The 9,919-nt window shown below is 48.7% G+C and overlaps 6 non-coding genes across 6 annotated transcripts; all 6 read right to left on the bottom strand.

The window, feature by feature from the left end:
• Positions 1 to 1,590: 1,590 nt before the first annotated feature.
• LOC142653125 (U2 spliceosomal RNA) lies at positions 1,591 to 1,781 on the bottom strand. The gene has a single exon (XR_012848067.1). It is a non-coding gene; the product is annotated as a U2 spliceosomal RNA (small nuclear RNA).
• Positions 1,782 to 3,011: 1,230 nt separating this feature from the next.
• LOC142653310 (U2 spliceosomal RNA) lies at positions 3,012 to 3,202 on the bottom strand. The gene has a single exon (XR_012848246.1). It is a non-coding gene; the product is annotated as a U2 spliceosomal RNA (small nuclear RNA).
• A 1,234-nt stretch (positions 3,203 to 4,436) lies between these two features.
• On the bottom strand, positions 4,437 to 4,627 carry LOC142653124 (U2 spliceosomal RNA). The gene has a single exon (XR_012848066.1). It is a non-coding gene; the product is annotated as a U2 spliceosomal RNA (small nuclear RNA).
• A 1,238-nt stretch (positions 4,628 to 5,865) lies between these two features.
• Positions 5,866 to 6,056, bottom strand: LOC142653123 (U2 spliceosomal RNA). The gene has a single exon (XR_012848065.1). It is a non-coding gene; the product is annotated as a U2 spliceosomal RNA (small nuclear RNA).
• A 1,230-nt stretch (positions 6,057 to 7,286) lies between these two features.
• On the bottom strand, positions 7,287 to 7,477 carry LOC142653122 (U2 spliceosomal RNA). Its single transcript, XR_012848064.1, has one exon. It is a non-coding gene; the product is annotated as a U2 spliceosomal RNA (small nuclear RNA).
• A 1,234-nt stretch (positions 7,478 to 8,711) lies between these two features.
• On the bottom strand, positions 8,712 to 8,902 carry LOC142653121 (U2 spliceosomal RNA). Its single transcript, XR_012848063.1, has one exon. It is a non-coding gene; the product is annotated as a U2 spliceosomal RNA (small nuclear RNA).
• Positions 8,903 to 9,919: the final 1,017 nt, after the last annotated feature.

Below are 9,919 nucleotides of genomic sequence, written 5' to 3'. Positions count from 1 at the left end.
TGGAGCTTGGCTATAGCAGAAGGCATAGAAAGGGCGGTGGTGGTGTGGAGGAACTCACAGGCTTAAGGTGGTCAAGGCCTGTTTCGCGGTGGCGGGGGGAGTCCTTGAGGCCAGTCAGTACAAAATGGTGGGGGGGTCGCATCGGGGGTATGCGTCCCCCAAAAAAGGTACATGGTTGAAGACTTCATCGGGTGTTATCCCTTTGAAGTGGTCTTCTGGTAGAAGGTATATCACTTGAAGGCTTCATCGGGTGGTATCCCTTTGAAGTGGACTTCTAGTGGTCGGTATATCACTTGAGGGCTTCATCGGGTGTTATCCCCTTGAAGTGGACTTCTAGTGGTTGGAGCCATCTGCAGAGGTGAACGGTGCTTCCGAGCTGGTTTACGGCTGGAGGTAATTGGTGGTTTGCAGATGGCTAATTGGGTGTGTTCTTGAAAGGAACATCTGAAGGGGCTTCAAGGACTTCCTCTGCTCGGGTTAATGTTAACGTTTAATTGTTATTTATGATTCTGACCCATGTTGGGTCATGGGAATTATTAGGAGGAATTCTCTGGTGGATTCCTAACTAGTTATCCGAATGTTTCGGATTTAAATTGTTTTTATAAAACTGTGAAATTAATAAACGGCTGCTGTGGCCATTTCACATCCAACCTCGGTGTCATGTGTCTTTACTCAGTGGGGGTGGGGGGATAGTATGGTCTAAGGTTAACACACGACTCTACATAGGCAGGTCATGGGCCCAGGCTTTTATCTCTGAGGCCCCATTATGATGTCAGAAAGCTGGCTCTGGCTCCTCAGGGCTCCACTATGACACGTGCAAAGTTCCGTCTGAACTTTATATAAGACGGTGCGGCTCAGTCAGTCACTCAGTGTTGCCTGAGAGGGCAACACTGCAACAGCCGGCCGCCAGGCTGTCTTTTTTTGCACAGCTAGTTGCCTCCAGGAGGCCACAAGAGGGAGACAAGGGACTGCAAAATGGAAAATAAGCATCCACCAACTTTACAGACAACTTCTCCTTGCTCCTACAACCTCCATCCTTGCACAGTTTGTTATTCTTCTAGGTAACATAGTAACAAATCCAAATTGCTGCTCTCTTTGTAGGCAAGCAAGGCTTTGTTGCAACTGCAATTCTTACTCCTTCTTGAAATGTAGGGACGACAGTACATTCCATCACATCCATCTAGTGTACACAGGTAGGTCCATTGTGGCGGGCGGGCGGGCGGGCGGCTTTAATGGCTGTTTGCTGTTCCCCTACTCCACTCCACTATTTGACTGTGGTGCTGCATCAATCAGTGGCTGGCTCAGGTGCAGCTCTTTAACTTACCTAAAAGGGAGGGCGGAGAGAAGACAAGGAAGGTGAATGAGCTGTTCCAATGTGAAATGCCGGAAACACAGACACACAGACGACACAAAACAAGAGGTGGCAATGTATTCATTAATTGCATTTAATCAATTAGCTCATTATCACTCATGCATTGTCCAACAGGTGTTGAAATAATGGGATTAAAAGGGGAGATCCCTTCAGAAAGACAGAAACAATGGCAAACACAAAAAACACTTTTGGAATCTGATTTTAGTCAACACATAAGGAAAGGGTGCACCGGTCCTGGAAATACTGCAATACCAGGTCAATGCGTGGAGTGGACAGAGCAAGCTCTATTTCCATCTCCCTGTTCTAAAAATCCATTTAATATATGGTCCCCAGATAGGGGACGTATCAGATATTAAACTGATAAGAACAGATACTACACTTGATCTTAGCCAAAAGGCCGAGAAGCGATAACCCGAACGGGCCGCGCGTTGCCCGAGCCTGCCCGATACTGCTGTTCAGCCCTTGCAGCGATTCAGCCTACTTCTAGGCAATTCCATGGGGCCCTGCAGGCTCACACACTCACAGCTACACGGGAGGTGAATAAAGGCCGGAGAGGAAGCCAGACAGGATTTGCTTCTTTTGCTTGCACCACAATGCAGTGCTGAAAGAGGAGGAATCTACATAAAAACGCCTTCCTGGCAACGGCCAAATGCCCTGCTGCCATGCAGATAAACACTGGCAGCGGCAGCCAGTGCATGCCCACAGCCACCCCTTGTTCCTTCACACCTTGTATCAGCTGTAATCCAGTCCAGTCCAGTGCTGCCTGCTGAGCAGCACTGACCAACACTGCCTGGGCCCAGGCTTTTATCTCTGAGGCCCCATTATGATGTCAGAAAGCTGGCTCTGGCTCCTCAGGGCTCCACTATGACACGTGCAAAGTTCCGTCTGAACTTTATATAAGACGGTGCGGCTCAGTCAGTCACTCAGTGTTGCCTGAGAGGGCAACACTGCAACAGCCGGCCGCCAGGCTGTCTTTTTTTGCACAGCTAGTTGCCTCCAGGAGGCCACAAGAGGGAGACAAGGGACTGCAAAATGGAAAATAAGCATCCACCAACTTTACAGACAACTTCTCCTTGCTCCTACAACCTCCATCCTTGCACAGTTTGTTATTCTTCTAGGTAACATAGTAACAAATCCAAATTGCTGCTCTCTTTGTAGGCAAGCAAGGCTTTGTTGCAACTGCAATTCTTACTCCTTCTTGAAATGTAGGGACGACAGTACATTCCATCACATCCATCTAGTGTACACAGGTAGGTCCATTGTGGTGGGCGGGCAGCTTTAATGGCTGTTTGCTGTTCCCCTACTCCACTCCACTATTTGACTGTGGTGCTGCATCAATCAGTGGCTGGCTCAGGTGCAGCTCTTTAACTTACCTAAAAGGGAGGGCGGAGAGAAGACAAGGAAGGTGAATGAGCTGTTCCAATGTGAAATGCCGGAAACACAGACACACAGACGACACAAAACAAGAGGTGGCAATGTATTCATTAATTGCATTTAATCAATTAGCTCATTATCACTCATGCATTGTCCAACAGGTGTTGAAATAATGGGATTAAAAGGGGAGATCCCTTCAGAAAGACAGAAACAATGGCAAACACAAAAAACACTTTTGGAATCTGATTTTAGTCAACACATAAGGAAAGGGTGCACCGGTCCTGGAAGTACTGCAATACCAGGTCAATGCGTGGAGTGGACAGAGCAAGCTCTATTTCCATCTCCCTGTTCTAAAAATCCATTTAATATATGGTCCCCAGATAGGGGACGTATCAGATATTAAACTGATAAGAACAGATACTACACTTGATCTTAGCCAAAAGGCCGAGAAGTGATAACCCGAACGGGCCGCGCGTTGCCCGAGCCTGCCCGATACTGCTGTTCAGCCCTTGCAGCGATTCAGCCTACTTCTAGGCAATTCCATGGGGCCCTGCAGGCTCACACACTCACAGCTACACGGGAGGTGAATAAAGGCCGGAGAGGAAGCCAGACAGGATTTGCTTCTTTTGCTTGCACCACAATGCAGTGCTGAAAGAGGAGGAATCTACATAAAAACGCCTTCCTGGCAACGCCCAAATGCCCTGCTGCCATGCAGATAAACACTGGCAGCGGCAGCCAGTGCAAGCCCACAGCCACCCCTTGTTCCTTCACACCTTGTATCAGCTGTAATCCAGTCCAGTCCAGTGCTGCCTGCTGAGCAGCACTGACCAACACTGCCTGGGCCCAGGCTTTTATCTCTGAGGCCCCATTATGATGTCAGAAAGCTGGCTCTGGCTCCTCAGGGCTCCACTATGACACGTGCAAAGTTCCGTCTGAACTTTATATAAGACGGTGCGGCTCAGTCAGTCACTCAGTGTTGCCTGAGAGGGCAACACTGCAACAGCCGGCCGCCAGGCTGTCTTTTTTTGCACAGCTTGTTGCCTCCAGGAGGCCACAAGAGGGAGACAAGGGACTGCAAAATGGAAAATAAGCATCCACCAACTTTACAGACAACTTCTCCTTGCTCCTACAACCTCCATCCTTGCACAGTTTTTTATTCTTCTAGGTAACATAGTAACAAATCCAAATTGCTGCTCTCTTTGTAGGCAAGCAAGGCTTTGTTGCAACTGCAATTCTTACTCCTTCTTGAAATGTAGGGACGACAGTACATTCCATCACATCCATCTAGTGTACACAGGTAGGTCCATTGTGGCGGGCGGGCGGGCGGCTTTAATGTCTGTTTGCTGTTCCCCTACTCCACTCCACTATTTGACTGTGGTGCTGCATCAATCAGTGGCTGGCTCAGGTGCAGCTCTTTAACTTACCTAAAAGGGAGGGCGGAGAGAAGACAAGGAAGGTGAATGAGCTGTTCCAATGTGAAATGCCGGAAACACAGACACACAGACGACACAAAACAAGAGGTGGCAATGTATTCATTAATTGCATTTAATCAATTAGCTCATTATCACTCATGCATTGTCCAACAGGTGTTGAAATAATGGGATTAAAAGGGGAGATCCCTTCAGAAAGACAGAAACAATGGCAAACACAAAAAACACTTTTGGAATCTGATTTTAGTCAACACATAAGGAAAGGGTGCACCGGTCCTGGAAATACTGCAATACCAGGTCAATGCGTGGAGTGGACAGAGCAAGCTCTATTTCCATCTCCCTGTTCTAAAAATCCATTTAATATATGGTCCCCAGATAGGGGACGTATCAGATATTAAACTGATAAGAACAGATACTACACTTGATCTTAGCCAAAAGGCCGAGAAGCGATAACCCGAACGGGCCGCGCGTTGCCCGAGCCTGCCCGATACTGCTGTTCAGCCCTTGCAGCGATTCAGCCTACTTCTAGGCAATTCCATGGGGCCCTGCAGGCTCACACACTCACAGCTACACGGGAGGTGAATAAAGGCCGGAGAGGAAGCCAGACAGGATTTGCTTCTTTTGCTTGCACCACAATGCAGTGCTGAAAGAGGAGGAATCTACATAAAAACGCCTTCCTGGCAACGCCCAAATGCCCTGCTGCCATGCAGATAAACACTGGCAGCGGCAGCCAGTGCATGCCCACAGCCACCCCTTGTTCCTTCACACCTTGTATCAGCTGTAATCCAGTCCAGTCCAGTGCTGCCTGCTGAGCAGCACTGACCAACACAGCCTGGGCCCAGGCTTTTATCTCTGAGGCCCCATTATGATGTCAGAAAGCTGGCTCTGGCTCCTCAGGGCTCCACTATGACACGTGCAAAGTTCCGTCTGAACTTTATATAAGACGGTGCGGCTCAGTCAGTCACTCAGTGTTGCCTGAGAGGGCAACACTGCAACAGCCGGCCGCCAGGCTGTCTTTTTTTGCACAGCTAGTTGCCTCCAGGAGGCCACAAGAGGGAGACAAGGGACTGCAAAATGGAAAATAAGCATCCACCAACTTTACAGACAACTTCTCCTTGCTCCTACAACCTCCATCCTTGCACAGTTTGTTATTCTTCTAGGTAACATAGTAACAAATCCAAATTGCTGCTCTCTTTGTAGGCAAGCAAGGCTTTGTTGCAACTGCAATTCTTACTCCTTCTTGAAATGTAGGGACGACAGTACATTCCATCACATCCATCTAGTGTACACAGGTAGGTCCATTGTGGCGGGCGGGCGGGCGGGCGGCTTTAATGGCTGTTTGCTGTTCCCCTACTCCACTCCACTATTTGACTGTGGTGCTGCATCAATCAGTGGCTGGCTCAGGTGCAGCTCTTTAACTTACCTAAAAGGGAGGGCGGAGAGAAGACAAGGAAGGTGAATGAGCTGTTCCAATGTGAAATGCCGGAAACACAGACACACAGACGACACAAAACAAGAGGTGGCAATGTATTCATTAATTGCATTTAATCAATTAGCTCATTATCACTCATGCATTGTCCAACAGGTGTTGAAATAATGGGATTAAAAGGGGAGATCCCTTCAGAAAGACAGAAACAATGGCAAACACAAAAAACACTTTTGGAATCTGATTTTAGTCAACACATAAGGAAAGGGTGCACCGGTCCTGGAAATACTGCAATACCAGGTCAATGCGTGGAGTGGACAGAGCAAGCTCTATTTCCATCTCCCTGTTCTAAAAATCCATTTAATATATGGTCCCCAGATAGGGGACGTATCAGATATTAAACTGATAAGAACAGATACTACACTTGATCTTAGCCAAAAGGCCGAGAAGCGATAACCCGAACGGGCCGCGCGTTGCCCGAGCCTGCCCGATACTGCTGTTCAGCCCTTGCAGCGATTCAGCCTACTTCTAGGCAATTCCATGGGGCCCTGCAGGCTCACACACTCACAGCTACACGGGAGGTGAATAAAGGCCGGAGAGGAAGCCAGACAGGATTTGCTTCTTTTGCTTGCACCACAATGCAGTGCTGAAAGAGGAGGAATCTACATAAAAACGCCTTCCTGGCAACGGCCAAATGCCCTGCTGCCATGCAGATAAACACTGGCAGCGGCAGCCAGTGCATGCCCACAGCCACCCCTTGTTCCTTCACACCTTGTATCAGCTGTAATCCAGTCCAGTCCAGTGCTGCCTGCTGAGCAGCACTGACCAACACTGCCTGGGCCCAGGCTTTTATCTCTGAGGCCCCATTATGATGTCAGAAAGCTGGCTCTGGCTCCTCAGGGCTCCACTATGACACGTGCAAAGTTCCGTCTGAACTTTATATAAGACGGTGCGGCTCAGTCAGTCACTCAGTGTTGCCTGAGAGGGCAACACTGCAACAGCCGGCCGCCAGGCTGTCTTTTTTTGCACAGCTAGTTGCCTCCAGGAGGCCACAAGAGGGAGACAAGGGACTGCAAAATGGAAAATAAGCATCCACCAACTTTACAGACAACTTCTCCTTGCTCCTACAACCTCCATCCTTGCACAGTTTGTTATTCTTCTAGGTAACATAGTAACAAATCCAAATTGCTGCTCTCTTTGTAGGCAAGCAAGGCTTTGTTGCAACTGCAATTCTTACTCCTTCTTGAAATGTAGGGACGACAGTACATTCCATCACATCCATCTAGTGTACACAGGTAGGTCCATTGTGGTGGGCGGGCAGCTTTAATGGCTGTTTGCTGTTCCCCTACTCCACTCCACTATTTGACTGTGGTGCTGCATCAATCAGTGGCTGGCTCAGGTGCAGCTCTTTAACTTACCTAAAAGGGAGGGCGGAGAGAAGACAAGGAAGGTGAATGAGCTGTTCCAATGTGAAATGCCGGAAACACAGACACACAGACGACACAAAACAAGAGGTGGCAATGTATTCATTAATTGCATTTAATCAATTAGCTCATTATCACTCATGCATTGTCCAACAGGTGTTGAAATAATGGGATTAAAAGGGGAGATCCCTTCAGAAAGACAGAAACAATGGCAAACACAAAAAACACTTTTGGAATCTGATTTTAGTCAACACATAAGGAAAGGGTGCACCGGTCCTGGAAATACTGCAATACCAGGTCAATGCGTGGAGTGGACAGAGCAAGCTCTATTTCCATCTCCCTGTTCTAAAAATCCATTTAATATATGGTCCCCAGATAGGGGACGTATCAGATATTAAACTGATAAGAACAGATACTACACTTGATCTTAGCCAAAAGGCCGAGAAGCGATAACCCGAACGGGCCGCGCGTTGCCCGAGCCTGCCCGATACTGCTGTTCAGCCCTTGCAGCGATTCAGCCTACTTCTAGGCAATTCCATGGGGCCCTGCAGGCTCACACACTCACAGCTACACGGGAGGTGAATAAAGGCCGGAGAGGAAGCCAGACAGGATTTGCTTCTTTTGCTTGCACCACAATGCAGTGCTGAAAGAGGAGGAATCTACATAAAAACGCCTTCCTGGCAACGCCCAAATGCCCTGCTGCCATGCAGATAAACACTGGCAGCGGCAGCCAGTGAAAGCCCACAGCCACCCCTTGTTCCTTCACACCTTGTATCAGCTGTAATCCAGTCCAGTCCAGTGCTGCCTGCTGAGCAGCACTGACCAACACTGCCTGGGCCCAGGCTTTTATCTCTGAGGCCCCATTATGATGTCAGAAAGCTGGCTCTGGCTCCTCAGGGCTCCACTATGACACGTGCAAAGTTCCGTCTGAACTTTATATAAGACGGTGCGGCTCAGTCAGTCACTCAGTGTTGCCTGAGAGGGCAACACTGCAACAGCCGGCCGCCAGGCTGTCTTTTTTTGCACAGCTTGTTGCCTCCAGGAGGCCACAAGAGGGAGACAAGGGACTGCAAAATGGAAAATAAGCATCCACCAACTTTACAGACAACTTCTCCTTGCTCCTACAACCTCCATCCTTGCACAGTTTTTTATTCTTCTAGGTAACATAGTAACAAATCCAAATTGCTGCTCTCTTTGTAGGCAAGCAAGGCTTTGTTGCAACTGCAATTCTTACTCCTTCTTGAAATGTAGGGACGACAGTACATTCCATCACATCCATCTAGTGTACACAGGTAGGTCCATTGTGGCGGGCGGGCGGGCGGCTTTAATGTCTGTTTGCTGTTCCCCTACTCCACTCCACTATTTGACTGTGGTGCTGCATCAATCAGTGGCTGGCTCAGGTGCAGCTCTTTAACTTACCTAAAAGGGAGGGCGGAGAGAAGACAAGGAAGGTGAATGAGCTGTTCCAATGTGAAATGCCGGAAACACAGACACACAGACGACACAAAACAAGAGGTGGCAATGTATTCATTAATTGCATTTAATCAATTAGCTCATTATCACTCATGCATTGTCCAACAGGTGTTGAAATAATGGGATTAAAAGGGGAGATCCCTTCAGAAAGACAGAAACAATGGCAAACACAAAAAACACTTTTGGAATCTGATTTTAGTCAACACATAAGGAAAGGGTGCACCGGTCCTGGAAATACTGCAATACCAGGTCAATGCGTGGAGTGGACAGAGCAAGCTCTATTTCCATCTCCCTGTTCTAAAAATCCATTTAATATATGGTCCCCAGATAGGGGACGTATCAGATATTAAACTGATAAGAACAGATACTACACTTGATCTTAGCCAAAAGGCCGAGAAGCGATAACCCGAACGGGCCGCGCGTTGCCCGAGCCTGCCCGATACTGCTGTTCAGCCCTTGCAGCGATTCAGCCTACTTCTAGGCAATTCCATGGGGCCCTGCAGGCTCACACACTCACAGCTACACGGGAGGTGAATAAAGGCCGGAGAGGAAGCCAGACAGGATTTGCTTCTTTTGCTTGCACCACAATGCAGTGCTGAAAGAGGAGGAATCTACATAAAAACGCCTTCCTGGCAACGCCCAAATGCCCTGCTGCCATGCAGATAAACACTGGCAGCGGCAGCCAGTGCATGCCCACAGCCACCCCTTGTTCCTTCACACCTTGTATCAGCTGTAATCCAGTCCAGTCCAGTGCTGCCTGCTGAGCAGCACTGACCAACACAGCCTGGGCCCAGGCTTTTATCTCTGAGGCCCCATTATGATGTCAGAAAGCTGGCTCTGGCTCCTCAGGGCTCCACTATGACACGTGCAAAGTTCCGTCTGAACTTTATATAAGACGGTGCGGCTCAGTCAGTCACTCAGTGTTGCCTGAGAGGGCAACACTGCAACAGCCGGCCGCCAGGCTGTCTTTTTTTGCACAGCTAGTTGCCTCCAGGAGGCCACAAGAGGGAGACAAGGGACTGCAAAATGGAAAATAAGCATCCACCAACTTTACAGACAACTTCTCCTTGCTCCTACAACCTCCATCCTTGCACAGTTTGTTATTCTTCTAGGTAACATAGTAACAAATCCAAATTGCTGCTCTCTTTGTAGGCAAGCAAGGCTTTGTTGCAACTGCAATTCTTACTCCTTCTTGAAATGTAGGGACGACAGTACATTCCATCACATCCATCTAGTGTACACAGGTAGGTCCATTGTGGCGGGCGGGCGGGCGGGCGGGCGGCTTTAATGGCTGTTTGCTGTTCCCCTACTCCACTCCACTATTTGACTGTGGTGCTGCATCAATCAGTGGCTGGCTCAGGTGCAGCTCTTTAACTTACCTAAAAGGGAGGGCGGAGAGAAGACAAGGAAGGTGAATGAG

This window comes from Rhinoderma darwinii, chromosome 5 (assembly GCF_050947455.1).
Source record: "Rhinoderma darwinii isolate aRhiDar2 chromosome 5, aRhiDar2.hap1, whole genome shotgun sequence".
Taxonomy (NCBI): domain Eukaryota; kingdom Metazoa; phylum Chordata; class Amphibia; order Anura; family Rhinodermatidae; genus Rhinoderma; species Rhinoderma darwinii.
Note: the sequence above shows the minus strand (reverse complement) of the source record. Positions and strands in the feature narration are given on the sequence as shown.